Genomic DNA, 19082 nt, shown 5'->3' with positions numbered 1-19082 from the left:
ATAGGGCATATTATGCTCTTTATATAGGAACAAAACTTCACATCTTAGGACACAGAAAGATGAGGCCATCAAAGAAATGATCTGCTCAGACATCCAGAGAAAATATACCAAATGCTATACTACATCACAAATGGTGAATGTATTATACTGCTATCAAGTTTGAAAATGCCAAGGCAAGACTTTATCATTAGCAGAAAATTTAGTAGGACAGATAGGATATTAAATATTTGAAAGTGAAGCAAGAATGTGGAGGTCATCCCAAAAAACCTTAGTGTAATTTTTAGCTTAAGCTAGTCTTGAGGTTAAGTTTTAAATTGCACTAAGAGTTCTGGGACATTGAATTATAGGTATTCTCAATCAAACATTGTAATTATAAAATTCCAGATGCATACTAGGCAGTCTGATAAGTGTTCAAGGTTTTGTTTAATGATAAAATATTGTATGTACTCAAAAATTTGATACTGTAAATTTGACAGAGAAAATAGAAAACAAGTATATATAAACAAGGTATAGACAGGATAAAATAGAACTAATCAACAAAGGAGGAAAAGTAGGATTAAGGGGAGGCCAGGGAAGTTACTTATTATTATTAATTATTCTCTGAAAAATGAGATTTCACTTGAAATTCAATGACACCAGAGGAAACAGAAAGCTGTAGTGAAGATGGAATAAAATCTATGTATAGGGATTAGCCAGTAGAAAATGCCTTGAGGTGGGAGATAAAGTGTCTTTTCAAGAACAGCATAGAGATCAGGGCAAAATATAAAAGAGTTTTAATGTCAAGCAGATGATTTATATATTCACTGAGTAGGAAAGTGACATATCCAGACCTTGGCTTTAGAAAGATCACATGGGCAATTGAATAGAGGGTGGGTTGTAATGGGGACAGATATGTTGCAGGTAGAACAAGCAGCAGGGTGTGGCAGTAAATCAAGCATGAAGTGATTAAAAATTGCAACAAAGTGGGGTCAGTGCCAGGAAAGAGAGGAATGAGTGAGAAAGAAAAGTTACAAATAAGCTTTGGCAACAATTTGAATAAGGAAGGGTGAAAGTGACTAATTGAAAATGACACTTAGGTTACAATCCTGGATTACTAGAAATATGGTGGGTTGCTGAATATTAATATGGAAGTTAAGAAGAAATAAGAGTATTAAATGGAGAGATGAATTCAGAATTGTTTTAAACATATCCTGAGATGGATTAAATAAAATTTCCAAAAAAAAGTATTTCTTGGTATAATATCTGTATCATGACATATTAAGGTTGTAAACAATTTCCTTTACCCTCTACATTGGATATGTCAAGGAAAACAGAACAGTAACAACAATTAAAATTTAAATTTGTTTTAAAAAATAAAGGTGAAAAAACAATTATGCTTCAATATGCATTAGGACTCCATCAAAACTTTCTCTGGAGGTAAGAATTATTTCAGATCACTGTACTGTGCTGAGAACCACTGACCATCACAAAATTTTGGTGCTAATGTATACAATATTATTTTTCTTCTATGTGCTTCATTTTGCAGCAGTTATTGTAAATCTTTTAAGGTTTTCTCTGAAACCATTTTGCTTATTACTTTTTACAATACAATACTGTTCCATAACAATCATATATAAAAACATATCCTTTATTTCCTTAATTGATTGCCAACCAATAAAAGAACTGGTATTAAAAATATACAAACAGTATCTTTTTTTTTTTTTTTTTTTTTTTAAATCTCTCCAATACTGATCCTAGAATTTTTGGCATAATTCCAAAACATTCTCCATAAAAGTTGTAACAATTCCGAAATCTAACAACAGTTTATGGTGTTCCAATTTTCCCACATCCCCTCCAACATTTACACTTTTCCTTTTTCTAACATATTATTCAATCTGATACATGTGAGGTAGCATCTAAGACTTGTTTAAATGTGAATTTCTCTAATCAATAGTCATTTAGAGCAGGGACACTTAAACTTTTTCCTCTCCTTTTCACCCTAGAAATTTTTATGTGGCCCCAGGTATATAGATATAAAAATTAGGGATACAAATCAAACATTTACTGATGATAAATCATAAATTTGCAATCCCCATATTCTGTTATGAACACAGTTTAAGCTAAAATTTAGAACATTTTCCCATATGATTACAGATAGTTTTGATTACTTTGTTTGAAAATTACCTTTTCATATTCTGTAACATTTATCAATTATGAAATGACTCATCTTTCTTTTAATTTGACTCAGTTCTCTATACAATAGAGAAGTCAAGTTTTAATCATACTCTTGCTATAATGCCTTCCCTCCCCCAACTTCCTTCTTTTCTTCTAATCTTGGCTGTATTGGTTTCATTTGGGCAAAAATTGTGGAATCATATATAATTCAAATTAACTATTTTACATATCATAATAATTTCTATCTAATGTTTGTTCCTAAATTATTCCCTTATCCATAGATCTGATGGGTAAACTATGCCCTGCTCTCCTAATTTGTCCTGGGTTTTAGCCTTTATATGTTATAAGATATTGGTCCATCACTGATTTCTTCCAGACTTGTTTTCAGTTTTCTCAGGCATTTTTGTCAATTAATGTGTCTTTATAGCTTGAATCTTCATTTTTTCCAATCATTTAGATACTATGGTCATTTACCACTATATTATATACCTCATCTTTTTCATTGTTTTAACACTCTTTTTCTTAGGCATTATCAGATTGTTTTGATGTATACTGTTTTACAATCCACTATGATGATTACTTTGGTTAACATTAATATTATTTTTATCAATTTTCTTAATATTCTTGACCTTTGCTATTCTATAAGCATTTTGTTATTTTATCTAGTTTTATGAAATATTTTTATTAATTTTGTTATGGCACTGAATAAGTACACGAATTTAGGTAGAATGCTCATTTTGTTATTCTAGTTCAGCCTGACCACAAGTAATTGATATTTCCAATTATTCAGATATGAATTTAATTATGTGATAAATATTTTGTAATTACAAATTTAACATACTTCTTGGGATTGTCATTGCAGATAAGCTGCTAAGACCTATTATTTATTTTATTTTTGGTCATAGAGGTCTGAATTTTTATTTTTAATTAAATAATTCATTTTAATAGACATTGCTTTTTGAATCATATTGGAAGAGAAAAATCAAAACAAAAGAGGAAAACTATAGGAGAAGGGAAAAATTAAAAAAAAAAAAAGAAGTGAACATAGCATGTGCTGATTTACATTCAATCTCTACAATTCTCTCTCTGGATACAGATGGCATTTTTGTCCATAATCTAATTAGATTGCTTTGGATCACTGAATCACTGAGAAGAACCAATCCTTGATAATTGATCACTGCACATTGTTGCTATTATCATTTGCTACATATGCCTGTTTCCACTTGTTTTGCTCAGCATCAATTCCTGTAAATCTTTCTAGACCTTTCTAAAATCACCTTCTTTACAATTTTTATAGAATAATAACATTCCATTACCTTCAGATATCACACCTTAGTCAGCCATTCCCCAATTGATGGACATCTACTCATTTTCCAACTCTTTTCTACAACAAAAATCTGCTACAAGCATTGTTGCTACTGTGGGTCCTTTTCCCTCTTTTATAATTACCTTGAGGGGCAGCTGGATGGTGCAGTGGATAGAGCAGCAGCTCTGAAGTCAGAAGGACTTGAGTCCAGTTTGATTTCAGACACTTAATAATTCCTAACTGTATGACCCTGAGCAAATCACTTAACACCACTTGTTTCAGCCCCCCAAAAATTTAAAAATTATTACCTTGAGATACAGGTCTACTAGTGACACTCCTCTGCCAAAGGTATGCACAGTTTAATAGCAATTTGACTAGCATGGTACTGAACAAGTAGACCAATATAGGGAGAATTGTCATTTTTATAATATTAGTTCAACCTACGCATGAGCAATTGATATTTTTCCAATTGAAATCTGACTTTATTTGTGTGAGAAATGCTATGGAAATGTTTTTATATAAGTCCTGAGTTTGTTGTGGGAGATAGACACCCACATGTTTTATTTTATCTACAGTTAAGTGGAATTTTTATTTCTATCTCTTGGTTACAGGCTTTGTCAGTAATATATAGCAATGTTGATGATTTCTATGGGTTTATTTTTATATCTTGCTAAAGCTGTTAATTTTTTTTCAATAAGTTTTTTGATGATTTTCTAGGATTCTATAAGTATATCATCATATTATCTACAAAGAGTGAATAATGTTATTTGCTCATTGTCCATTTTAATTTATTTATTTTTCTTATTACCAAAGCTAAAACTTCTAGTACAATTTGATATAATAGTGGTGATAATAAGTATCCTTTTTTTCACCCTTGATATTGGGAATGCATCCAATTTTTCTCCATTACAAATAATGCTTGTTGTTAGTTTTAAATAGATACTGCTTATTGTTTTAAGGGAAAAAAACCTTTATCCTTATGCTCTCTAGTGTTTCTTTTGATTTTGTTGTTGATATGGTAATTTTCCTGATATTGAAAAGGCCTACATTCCTGGCATACATTCCATATGGTCATAGTGTATTATGCTGCTGATAAATTGTTATAATCTCTTTTCTAATTATTTTATTTACAATTTTTGTTTCAATATCTATAAGGGAGATTGGTCTGTAATTTTCTTCTTTTGTTCTGGCTTTTCATAATTTAGGTATCAGTACTATATTTGTTTCTTAGAAAAATTTTGAAAGGATTCTTTCTTTATGTATTTTTCCAATATTTTATGTATTACTGGTATGAATTGTTCTTTAAATGTTTGGTAGAATTTAATTTTAAGTCCATCTGATTCTTGAGATTTTTTCTTAGGGAGTTCATTAGTGGCTTGTTCAATTTCTTTTTTTCTAAAATTAGACTAAGTAATTTATATTAGATCGTCAGATTTGCTGCCATATATTTGGGCAAAATAGCTCCTAATTATTACTTTAAATTTCTTTTTTTATTAGTGATAAGTTCATTCTTTTGATTTTTGATGTTGCTAATTTGATTTTTCCTTTTTTCTAATCAAATTAACCAGCTTTTTCTGATTTTTTCATAAAAACAACTTAGTTTCATTAATTAGTTCAATAATTTTCTTACCCAATATTATATATATATGTATATATATGTGTGTGTGTGTGTGTGTGTGTGTGTGTGTGTGTGTGTGTGTGTGTATGTGTGTAATCTCTTTGAGTTTCAGAACTTTTATTCAGCCTTTCATTGAGGCTTTAAATTTTTTTTCTAGTTTTTTTTTTTTTTTTTATTTTAATGCCCATTCAATTGATCTCCTCTTTCTCTATTTCATTCATGTACCCATTTAGAGATATAAAAATGCCCCTAAGAAAGAACTGCTTTGATTGCATCCAATAGGTTTTGGTATGTTATTCTCTTGTATGAAATTATTGATTGTGTTTATGATTTGCTGTTTCACCCATTCATTCTTTTGGATTAGATTACTTAGTTTCCAATTGATTTATAGTCTATCATTCCCTAGCACTTTCTTTAATACAATTTTTATGGCATTGTGGTCTGAAAAGAAAGCATTTAGTATTTTTTGACTTTTTTGCTTTTGATTGTAAGTCATTTATGCCCTAATACATGGTCAATTTTTATGTAAGTATCAAAAAAGTGACAGAAAAGCATATTCCTTTCTGTCCCATGTAAGTTATGATCACCAGCTTTCTATTGTCTTCCATCCTAATTTTCCCCCATATATACTTTTGTTCCCTCTTTCCATCCTGTCTTTAATAGTTTTTTGTGGTTCCACTCCATCCAATAACTTGTCTCTGCTCTCTCCTCCCCCTTGTCTTAGTATTTTTTTTAATTCCTCCTTACCCAATGTATTACCAAGCAAGTAGAAGCTAATGACTCTATGAGATATCAAGATAAGATAAAAAAAATTTTAAAAAGTAAAAGAACAAATAATATGAAATTTCTCATTAGAAAAACAAAGCAAAACAAAAATACCTTTAATCCATGGATTTTTGCAGGTGAGTAAACAGAGCTCATGGAGGAGATATGAATTATCTGAGGTTAAAAATATTTAAGTTATAAAATTGCATTATCAGATTTTTATATTATCCAAGAATACTAAATGGTGATTTTTGAGAAAGTTAGAAATTTTCAAATTACATGAAAATTAATGGTAAATTAATAATTTTGCTAACATTGTATCATGTTTATCTAGATAAAAATCATCTCTACTCTGAATTCTAAATTTTTTTTTTCTACAGCAATAACTTTGACTTTTATCACTAAGGTGTTGTTGACATAAAAAATAGAATGAGCAATTAATATTAAAAGAAGTCATGAAAATAATTTTACCATTTAATAAAAACAGGTTCTTATAATATTGTCATTTTGAAAGTGCCTGAAACCAAACAAACAAACAAACAAACAAACAAACAAAAATCAGCAAACGCTCCCTAACTTTAATCTCTCCAAACTCAGACATTCAGTAGATTAGGGGTGGGAATGGGCCGGAAGAAGTTTAGTTTTGATTTGTGCTTGCATTTATAAACTGTCACTGGCAAGAAATTAATTTCAATCTTCTCATTTTCTGATTTTTGCCATGTGTTCCTCATGTACCTCCATTAAAGGCAACAGAGCAAGGTTTTTAGGCCTCTACTGCTTATGTTTGCAATAGCTACTGATTTATTAATTTTACCAATAAATAATGTATTTCACTTTGTGAGAAATTCTACCAAAAAGAAGGTTTGGAAGATATCAGATTTGCTTTTACCTGTGTAGATGATATAAGACATTGGGGAAAAAAAGCACAAAAAACAAAACAAAACAAAAATAACAATTTGCCAATTATAGTTATCATAAAGATTTAAAAAGCAAGGAAGTACTTTCTTTTGCTAAAATTTTGACTGAATGACATGTTATTGTGTCATATTGTACAATTTATTAATTTTGCAAAAGGCTCAGCAAGAATCCCACAGATTTATGGATTTGTTAGGATTTTCACAATATTCAATAATTCAAGGATTTTCAAAATACTTAAAAATTCTGTTCTATAACAATAAAACAGCTTAAATTTGAATGAAAGAGACTGCATTTATTCCCAAAAATAATGTGCAGCATGAATTAACTTCTCATACATGATAAAGGAATAGAAAAATCTCTTTGTGATATGTCAATGAAAGATATCTTAATTTGCCTTTCAAAATTATGCTTTTTCAAAGATAGCCATGGCTGATTTTAACTAATTTATCAATAATAAGAGTCCTTTTTTGTCATCAGAATACTCATAGTCTGTTAAAATCTACTTCCTTATATTGACTGACAATCTTAATACTTCTGGTTGTTCTTGTTCATTCCTATACAGGAAGTGGAACAAATTTAATATTTCTTTGAAGATGATGCTACAGATACTAGAATACAGATATAATATTCCCACATCTTTATTTTTCAAGACTAAATATTCTATTTCTTTAGTGATTTCTTATGTGACCGCTAAGAGGCTTGGAACCTAGTGCTGATCCTACTATTTACTAGTTGTGTGGCCTTTCAGAAATCATTTGAAAGTTTTTGTGGACCTAGCATTTGGGACCCTGGAATTCATAAAGGGCACTTTTTTTTTTTTTAATAAGAACAATTTTGTAATGTGTTTTAATGTCTAAAAGCTTGAACAACCTTAGTAGGTCAGGGTCATGGTCAGGGTCAGGGTCTAGTCCTTTGTTTGGCATTAAAGTTATCCCCCTGAATGTGGCCCTTAGACTTATCATTTTCTAATTTAAGAGTTAACAATGTTAAATAACCAGCACTCAAGGTCGATAAGGAGGTAAGGGTGATACACACAAAACATTATTTAAATTTAAATCTGCATTCCTAACATTTTTGTCCACACTTTTTTAAAGTATATACCATCAACAAAACAAGTCAAGCTCTGGTTTTATAATTTTTGATTTATGAATTATGAAGTCTTACACTGCATGAGTGGCTTTCTTTGTGTTGTCTCTACAATACCACTGTTAGAAAAAAAAATAGACCCAAAAGAACTAACATGCTATAAGAAAAAGAAAAGGAAAAAATGTAATGTACTTTACATTTGAGTCTGTTTCATGTAGTGCAGCTAGAAAGAAAGAAACCATATATTTGCTTAAAGCAAAAACTATATTATCAACTACTAAAGGCTATTGCCTTCATTATGGATGACCATTTTTATGGCTAAAATCAAAAGAAAAAGAGCTTTGATTTAATAAAAGTGTATTCTAAAAAGTGTGTATATGTGTTAATTATCAGGTTTCAGTTGTGAATTGAGTAGTTTAAACTTAAAAACAGATTGTAATATGAATATGTGAGCATATATCACCTTGTGAACAAATCATTTTCACCTGTATATGAATGTTTTGATCACCAAAAGGACACAAAAAAGTACTTCTCTATGACTTTTTATCAAAAAGAGATAAGTGTAAATACAAATTCAAGGAGAAAAAACTGAGTATGCAATAGAGAAATTTAGGTCTACCAGAAACTAAATGTCCCAGATCTTATTTTAATACAGACATTTTAAGATTAAAGTATGTAAAACAAAAACAAAGCAAAATCAAATCACATAATTATTTGAAGATTGCCATATTATTTAAAATGTAATCTATTGCTCAGAGAAAAATTTGGTTAGTTTCTAACTTTTAAATGAAAGATGAGTTAAATAAGCAAAATAAATTAATAATTTAATTTTTTGAAAATTATTAGGGTATAGGAGGATTATACTGAAGACTGAATGTTACTGAATGTAGGAATGACATCAAAGCTTGTAGTCTAAAGTTGTGAATTATCCTGAACTTATAACTTTCCTTTTCACATTTGTTTAGAACAGAACATTTATCAGATTGAAAAGAAATGTGGAAAAAATTAAGGTACTAATGCACTGTTTGTGGAATTGTGAATGGTCAAAGCATTCTAGAACTCATCAAAATTACATCAAAAGGAGTATAAAACTGTACACGTCCTTTGATCTAACAATGAGTATCACATGTCTATCACAAAGACATAAAAAGGAAAAGAGTTTACTTAAACAGAAATATTTATATCAACTCTTTTGTGGTAGCATAGAATTAGAACTTGAAGGGCTGCCCATCATTTAGAAAATGTTTGAACAAGTCTTTGTATATGATTTTTATGGAATATTACTGTACTATAAGAAACTAGAAAAAAACATTGTACATAGAAAAATCAATATTATAAACATGATGAGCTGTGAAAAACTTAACTTCTCTGATCCAAGCAAAACTTCTGTGATCCAATCAACAGTCCATGACAATTTAAAAAGACCTATTAAAAAAAAACTAACAAACAAACCAAAAAAAAAAAAAAAAAAAAAAAGAAGAAGAAAGAAAAACCTGCTATTCACCTCCAGATAGAAAACTGATGAACTCCAAATGAAGATTGAAATATATTTTTCACTGTCTTTATTTTTCTTTGTTTGTATATTTCTGTATGATTTCTTTTGCATCATAAGTAATTTAAATATGCATGATTTCATATTGTTTTACATGATTTCACATGTATAATTGAAAAAAAATATTGCTTGGCTGCTAAAGGAATAGGAGAGGGGCAGGACTGAGAGGGAAATTTGGAATTTAATTTTTAAATAAATGTTAATTTAAAAAACAAGTAGGAATATTTAATGAAATAAGCCACACACATATGTAAGAGTGACTTCTTTTATTAAGATAGATATTATATATTGTACTGTTAGGCACAGCTGTTTGGGAGCCAGGTCTATCAAAATATAAGTAATCAGGTCCAGAAATTACAAAATATGTTATGAAAATATTTATCATTTTGATAGAAAATGATTTATATACTTATACATATGCATCTCTGTGTGTGCATGTTTGCATGTGTATGTGTGTAGATCTATGTATGTATGCATAACTCTTTGGAATTGACTTGATATTATGTAGGAAATAATATCACTCTTGCCTAAACTTGAATACTTCATTGTGAACCATGTTTAGGTATTTATGTCTTTCAATTTCAAAACACGAACACATATTAATAAAACAGAGATCAGCTTGCTGTTTCTTGATAAAGAGTATTGGAATGATAGACTCACAGCAGAACAGATTGCCAGTAGTTTGATTTTTCCTTCTTTCTCTAATCAAATTTCTCTTGAAAGGAAATACTTATTTTTGTCTCCCTGAAGAGGATTTCTCTAGAAGCCCAGAGCTTTTTTTTTTTTCCCCCCCTGGGGAAGATAAATAATTTTCATCTACTAATTGTAAGAAAAACATACAAAGATGATGTAATACCAGTTTCCCTTATTTGGCACAATTGATGGACTTTATGTGGATTGCCATGGGACTCTATTTCAGTCAACTGAATCCTGATTATACTTGTCCTCTTTTCAATCTATAATTATGAGTTTGCTATTATCCATTTCAACATTAACAAAAAAATTGAATTTAAATGTAAAGAAATGAATAGGTTTTTATCAGTATTAGATGTAGGAGGATCAGAAAAGGAATTATAGAAAGTGAATGTATATTGCTGAAAAATCACATCCAATTTAAATTAATGTTTGTTTCATAGGTATTAATTTTGTGGAAGACACTATTATAGGTTCTGAAGAATATATCAATTATATATTCAACAAGCTTATTAAGCATTACTCAATGTATTGTGATAAGATTTAGAGATATAAAAAGAGTTCCTTATTTTCAAGAGCTTATAGTCTACTGAGAGTAGGGGTGTGGAGATAGAACATACATGTGATACATCAAAATAAGACATATTCATATTAAATATTTCCTTCAAAAGAACCAACATGTGCAAAAATGTTTTTAGCAGCTATTTTGTGGTATGAAAGAATTGGAAAATGAGTGGATGCTAATCATTTGGAGAATGACTGAGTAAGTTATAGTATATGAAAATACTGGAATATTATTGTTGCATTAAAAATTATGAATAAGCTGGTTTTAGAAAGACCTGGAAGGATTAACTGAATTGATACTGAACAAAACAAGTAGAACTAGGAATACATTGTACAGAGTAACAACAAGATTGTACAATGATCAACTATGAAAAACTGTGTTCTTCTCAGTGCTTCAATGATCCAAGGCAATCCCAAGAAACTTTGGATAGAAAACAGCATTTGCAACCAGAAAGAGAACTATGGAGACTGAATGTCAATCAATATATGTTATCTCACCTTTCCTTCTTTGTTTTCTGTTTATTATTTTCTCTTATGATTTTCCCTTTTGTTCTGATTTTTCTCTGCTGACATGATTCACAAAAAATATGTACTTAAAAGTTGATGTACAAGTATAAGCAGAAAAAAATAGTTTCCTCCTAGAGGCAATAAAACAATAGTAAGATAGAAATAGGAGATGTTAGAAAGGATTTCAGATACTATAATGTTAAGTGATTTGATCAGTCACTCAGTAATTCTCTGCAGTAAGATAATAAGAATCAATTGATTCCCTCCTCTAGTTTGTGATGTAGTAGGGTTATACAAATAATTATATTAAATGAAAAATGAAAAATCTATAAAATATTATAGAGTCCCATGCTTTTGCTTAAGCAAAAAAAAACATCATTTGTGATTGAACAATTAGGAAGCCTTTTTGTAGGAGCAATTATCTGGTGGGTTCTGAAATTTATTATCTTTTGCCAGCAGAGCCTTGAGTATTATTGCATATATTGTTGAATAAAGAATATTTATTTCTCTTACTAGCAATGGAAAACAGCATGGACACAGTGAAAAGGGTAACAAGAAGACATTTTCATCAGTCTCCATATTTGACCTTGGGCAAAATTTTGTAGATTTCACTGACTGAATCATCTGTAATGTTCCTGAAAGAATTGTTCATTTCAAATGTTATACTGACAGCAGATTTTAGTAACCCTGATTAATAATAAATATTAGTGATAATTTTTATACAGCAATCTTACAATAATTATCTCATTTGATCCTCCCAACATCCTGAGAAGTATGTCATCTTATTATCTCCATTTTAAGATGAAGAAACTGAGGTAAACAAGTTAAGTGACTTACCCAGGGTCACAGCATAAGTGTTAGAAGTCAGTTTTGAACTCCAATATTCCATACTATAATCTGAGCATTCTATCCACAATACAGTCTAACACAGTACATAGTACACAGTATTTCAAAGGAAAACAAATTTTTTTAACACTCTGAGGGTCTTTCCCTCCCAGATTTACTCATTTATTCATTCATTTAGAATTTTTGGACTAGTTAAAACAGGAGATTCTTTGCTTCAATTGGTACCTAGCCTTAATTGCTGAATGGCTGCAGCCTCAGGCATACTGAAACCTGTTGAATACCTTAGCTTAAAAAGGTCAAGGTCTCCTATTTCATCCAGGATCATCTCTTTGTAATTCTGATCTATATCTTGACACTATACCCAGATGGCTCTGGAGGAGAAAATGAGGCAAGTGACCCTGCATCATCTGCAAAGAGTGACAGTTTGATTTCCTCATTTCCTACTCTAATTCCTTGAATCTCTTTCTCGGCTCTTATTGCCTAGGCTAGCATTTCTAGTACTATATTGAATAGTAATGGTGTTTGTTTCACTCCTGATCTTACAGGGAAAGGTTCCAGTTTATCGCCATTACATATGATGTTTACTGACGGTTTTAAATATATGCTCCTTATTATTTTAAGGAATAGTCCATTTATTCCTATACTCTCAAGCGATTTTAGTAGGAATGGATGTTGGATTTTATCAAATGCTTTTTCTGCATCTATTGAGATGATCATATGGTTTTTATTAATTTGATTATTAATATGATCAATTATGCTGAAAGTTTTCCAAATATTAAACCAGCCCTGCATTCCTGATATAAATCCTACTTGATCATAGTGTATTATCCTGGGGATGATTTTCTGAAGATATTCTAATAATATCTTATTTAAGATTTTAGCATCAATATTAATTAAGGAGATTGGCCTGTAGTTTTCTTTCTCAGTTTTCAGTCTACCTGGTTTAGGTATAGGTACCATGTCTGTGTCATAAAAACAATTTGGTAGGACTCCTTCAATCCCTATTTTTTCAAATAGTTTATATAGCATTGGAGTTAGTTGTTCTTTCAATGTTTGGTAGAATTCACATGTAAATCCATCTGCTCCTGGTGATTTTTTCTTAGCGAGTTGGTCAATAGCTTGTTCTATTTCTTTTTCTGAAATGGGACTATTTAGACTACCTTCCTCTGTTAATCTGAGTAAGCTATATTTTTGAAGGTATTCTTCCATTTCATTTAAGTTATCGACTTTATTGGCATAAAGTTGAGCAAAGTAGCTCCTAACTATTGTTCTAATTTCCTCTTCATCAGTGGTGAGTTCTCCCTTTTCATTTTCAAGACTAACAATTTGCTTTTTCTCTTTCCTTTTTTTAATCATATTTACTAAGGGTTTGTCTATTTTGTTGGTTTTTTTCATAGAACCAACTCTTAGTTTTATTAATTCAACAGTTTTTTTTTTTTTTTTGTGTGTGTGTGTTTTTTTTTTTTTTTTTTTTTTTTACTTTCAATTTTATTAATCTCACCTTTTATTTTTAGAATTTCAAGTTTCGTGTTTGTCTGGGGGTTTTTAATTTGTTCCTTTTCTAGCAATTTTAATTGTAAGCCCAATTCGTTGACCATCTCTTTCTCTATTTTATGCAACTAGGCCTCTAGAGATATAAAACTTCCCCTTATTACTGCTTTGGCTGTATCCCACACATTTTGGTATGATGTCTCATTATTGTCATTTTATTGGGTGAAGTGATTAATTATGTCTTTGATTTGCTTTTTTACCCAAAGTATAAGATTAGTATAAGATTATTTACTTTCCAATTATTTTTTGGTCTATTTTCCCCTTGCTTTTTATTAAATGTAATTTTAATTGCATTGTGGTCTTAAAAGGATGCATTTACTATTTCTGCCTTACTGAATTTGATTTTGAGGTTTTTTATGTCCTAGTTTACGATAAATTTTTATATAGATTCCATGAACTGCTGAGAAGAAAGTGGACTCCTTTCTGTCTCCATTTAGCTTTCACCAAAGATCTATCACATCAAACTTTTCTAGTATTCACTTTACCTTTTTGACTTCTTTCTTATTTATTTTGTGGTTTGATTCATCTAATTCTGAGAGTGCAAGGTTGAGATCTCCCACTATTATAGTTTTTCTGTCTATTTCATTTTGCAGCTCTCTTAATTTCTCTTGTAAGAATTTAGATGCTGCACCACTTGGTGCGTATATGTTTAATATTGATACTGCTTCATTATCTGTGCTACCCTTTAGCAGGATATAATGCCCTTCCTTATCTCTTTTAATTAGATCAATTTTTGTTTTTGCTTGATCTGAGATGAGGATGGCTACCCCTGCTTTTTTGCCTTCACCTGAAGCATAGTAGATTCTGCTCCACCCTTTTACTTTTAGTTTGAATGTATCACCCTGTTTGAGGTGTGTTTCCTGTAAACAACATATAGTAGGGTTCTGACTTTTAATCCAGGCTAACTGCTTCCTCTTTATGAGGGAGTTTACCCCTGTCACATTTATGGTTAGAATGACTAATTCTATATTGCTTGCCATTCTGTTAACCCCTGCTTATGCTTTTCTCCTTTCCTTCCATCTTACCCCCCTACCCAGTATTAAACTTGTGAATACCACTTGCTTTTCACAGCCCTCCCTTTTTAGTATCCATCCCCCACCTTAAAGTTCCTCTTCCTATTTTACCCCTTTTTCTTATAATTCTTATAATTTTCTTATAATTTCTTATAATTTCTACATTGCCTTCCCCTTAGCTTACTCCTTCCCTCTCACTTTTCAATGAAATGGAAGAAGTTTCACCATAAATCAAATATGTCTATTGATACACACTATGTTCATCTCCCTCCTTTCTTTCTCTCAGATATAATAGGTTACCTTTGCCTCTTCATGAGGTGTAGAACCACCACTTAACCCTTTTTTATGATATAATTTCCTTTCTACCTCTAGTTTCTAAGACAAATTATACATGTGTTCTTTACATATCTTTATGGCAGAAATATAGTTCTCAATATTTCTTTTTACCTTTTTAGAAATCTCTTGAGTTCTGTATTTGAAGATCAAACATTTTGTGTAGGTTTGATTTTTTCATCAAGAATAGATGGAATTAATTTATTTTGTTAATTGTTCATCTTCTTCCCTGGAAAATGATGCTCATTTTTCCTGGGTAAGTTATGCTTGGCTGCATACCAAGTTCCTTAACCTTTTGGAATATCATGTTCCAGGCCTTTCGTTCTTTTAATGTGGACACTGCTAGGTCCTGGGTTATCCTTATTGTGACTCCTCCATATCTGAATTGCTTTTTTCTAGCAGCTTCCGGTATTTTTTTCCTTTGTCTGATGGTTCTTGTACTTGGCCACTATATTTCTTGGCATTTTGATTTTAGGGTCCCTTTCAATAGGTGATTGATGAATTTTTTCAATGTCTATTTTTCCCTCTGTTTCCAAAACATCTGGGCAGTTCTCTTTGATAATTTCCTGGAAAATAGTGTCTAGACTGTTATTTTCCTCACATTTTTCAAGGGGTCCGATTATTCTCAAATTGTCTCTTTTAGATCTGTTTTCCAGGTCTGTTGTCTTTTCAATAAGGTACTTGACATTCTTTTTAATTGTTTCATTTCTCTGGTTTTGCTTGACTACTTCTTGGTTTCTCCTTGAGCCATTCATTTCTACTTGTTCGAGTCTAATTTTCAATGATGTATTTTCTTCACTCACTTTTTTTTATATCTTTTTGCCATTGTCCAACTGAGTTTTTAAGTGAGTTTTTTTCTTCTATGGAATTTTTTTTTCCATTTCAAGCATTTTTTTTTAGAGAGCTGTTTTCTTTTTCCAGCTCAATAATTTTATTTCTCAATGATTTGATTTCTTTATCCACTCTGCATGACTTCTCCAGGCTCTCTTGCCAAGCTTCCCTTTCCTTTTCCCATTTTTCTTTTAGCTCTCTTGTGAGAGACTTTTTGATTTCCTCTGTGAGATTCTTTTGTATTGAGGAGCAACTCATATCCCTCTTAGGGGATTCCTCTGGAGACAATCTGCTTGTGGTCTCCTCAGTATTTGAAGTCTGCTCTCTCTCCATACAAAAGCTGTCAATGGTTAGAGCCCTTTTAAATTTTTTGTTCATTTTGTCATAGCGGGAATTGAAGAAAACAAATTGACAAGAGAAACAATTAGTCTGTATCTGGGGGAGGGGGGGGCCTGGGGCTGGATGATATTACCAAGCTTCCTCTACAGACTGTGGCTGACAGGAGCAAGACACCAACAGGGCAGTGATGGCTGTGCTGTGTCTGCTCTGATGCTCTGAGATTGAGCTGAGTCACTGGGGGGTGGGGGAGGTGGCTGGGTCCTGAGAGAAGCTAGCTTTATGGGTTTTATTTTTCATCTCTGGTGTACCCTCTCCACTGCTTCTGGCCTTCTACCAAGACAGAACATCCCTACTGGGGAAAAAGTATTTTCTCAGAAATGGCACAGATTGCACCCCTCTCCCCTCTGTGGCGAGTTGTGTAAGCTGCCTGTTTCACTCTGGCTGCCTGCCCTCAGTCTGTACCCAGACTGTTAGACCCTCCCCTGAGCAAACACAGACCTTCTCTGGCAAATTTCAAGGATGTCTTCTGTTGGTGATTATTTGTGGGTTTCTTTTCCCGTCAAGCATTAACTCCGAGGCTTGTCATGAAGTAAGTCTTGAGAGAAAATGCCGAGCTCAAGCAGCTGTCTGCCTCCACGCTGCCATCTTAGCCAGAAGTCTACATTTCTTTTTTTCACCATAGAGTTCAAAACATAAATATATTTCATATGTTTTTGAATTTAATTCCTATCTACAAATCTGTTAAGTATATCACCTAGACTTTTATCCAAAACAGTACAGTATTTTATAGATAATTAATGGGTCCTCATTTATTATGATAATTTTGTTTTAACATATAGTATATTAACAAACTATGAACTGTCATCATAAACATCACTATTTATGTAAGTAAATCTATCACCATTTCTAGATTTATAAAAAAATATCCAGTTAGTAATATGTGTATACCTATACTATTATTTCCATATGGGTATCAAATATTCTAGCATTCTCAATGCATGTGGAATATACACATGTGGATTCAACTTTTCTTTATTTGTTTATTCAATTGCAGCACATGACTAAGCCATGAGTGTTAAACTGAAGTGAAACCTTACAATAATCAATATATTCAGTGTAAATAGTTTTGTTTTAGTAGATTATTTAGTACTTAGTGAATTAATATTCATGTTTTCTTTATATCCTGTGTGAAACTGGGGCTTCACTTTTTATGTTTAAACCTTATACTGAGTTTCTTAAATATTAACAATTTTTGAATGATAGAAGCTATGAATTTTTCTATAAGATGTATAAAATATTACTCTCTTATTTTTGGAAAATGATTTGTGTTTGTATCTTTTGGTTATATGTAATGTTTCTTATTAAGAAAAAATAGCAACATGGCTTACTCCACAGAAGAAGATTGTAAAGTCTATTATAAAATATATGTACTATAGTGACCCCTGTCATTAAAATCATTATTATTGCCAAAAACAATATTGTTATGATTTTAATTATACTTTCATTCTTGTTTTATATATGGCTTAAACAGAAACAGTTCTATAATAAATCATTATCATACTTTTTATTGGATGGACTATGACTATTGCACAGGCAAATAAGTATTGTCTTTATAGTTAATAACTGTATTAGAATATATTAGATCTTATCATCTATCTTTCCCTAAAAAATGTAATTCATTTAAAAGTATCCATAAACAGGATACCAGCAATTATGTGTAATTTATCCTATTCCCTCATGATTTTGTTATCCTAAACTTATTTATAACTTGAAAACTTTTCATTCTTTATATTTGACATTATTAGTATTTATAATGTGTCTCATTAAAATGGCTAACATTTTTTTGAATTAAGGTAATGTCCAAGTGATATTAGGTAACTATTTTATCTTGTCCAGGTGATATTAGGTAACTATTTTATCTATGGTCCTTATCTAGTCTGGGAGAATTTGTTGGTCGACAGTTCCAAGATATATTTTTATTGTGGAGATTTCTTTTCTTTCACCTGATAAGAAGCTTCTGATATGTTCTATCATTGAACTTGGAAATCTAGTCACTGTCTAAGTATGTGGTATATGCTAAATTAGTATACCCTACAATAATGCATTCTACAAAGTTTTCCTTCTTTATCCCCTTCCCTTTTCCATTTCCCTTCCCCATTCCCTGCCCCTGCCCCTTCTTCCTCTTCTTCTTCTTCTTCTTCTTCTTCTTCTTCTTCTTCTTCTTCTTCTTCTTCTTCTTCTTCTTCTTCTTCTTCTTCTTCTTCTTCTTCTTCTTCTTCTTCTTCTTCTTCTTCTTCTTCTTCTTCTTCTTCTTCTTCTTCTTCTTCTTCTTCTTCTTCTTCTTCTTCTTCTTTTTTCTTCTTCTTCTTTCTCCTCTTCCTCCTCCTTTCTCCTCTTCCTCCTCCTTCTTCTTCTTTCTTCTTTTTTTCTTCTCCTTCTTCTTCATATATGTATGTGTGTAAAATATACATATATATAGTCTTCATATACATATGTATGTATATGTGAATATACCACATGTACATATATATATATATACACATACATATATATATATATATTCCCTCTATTATACTACTCTTTTAGAGTGATCAGACACAATTATTTCTTAGCAAATATATTTATTAATATTGAATATCAAAAATAACAAGTATGAAATATGCCCCTATATTAATGTGAGGTATGGTCTCATAAAAATAACATACAATGGAAGTGGGAATACGTATAAAGAATAATTGTAACCAAAATATTCACGCTCTTATTTCTGCCTGTATTATTTAAGTTGATTTTATCTTCACAAAGTTCTCATTAAAGTTTTATTTGTTTCTAAGTTTGCCCATATGTCTTGTTTGGCTAGTATACCACTGGTTTCTAAAAGAAGAGGACTAGATAATAAATTGCCAGTTGATGAAAAACAACAACAAAAAAGAGAAAGTGGGTTGATGATTTAAACATAAAAAGGGATACCATAAGCAAATTAGAAGAAATAGGATAAAGTATAAACTA

The sequence above is a fragment of the Sminthopsis crassicaudata genome, chromosome 3 (genome assembly GCF_048593235.1).
Source record: "Sminthopsis crassicaudata isolate SCR6 chromosome 3, ASM4859323v1, whole genome shotgun sequence".
NCBI classification, from domain to species: Eukaryota; Metazoa; Chordata; class Mammalia; order Dasyuromorphia; family Dasyuridae; genus Sminthopsis; species Sminthopsis crassicaudata.
This window is presented reverse-complemented; position numbering follows the sequence as displayed.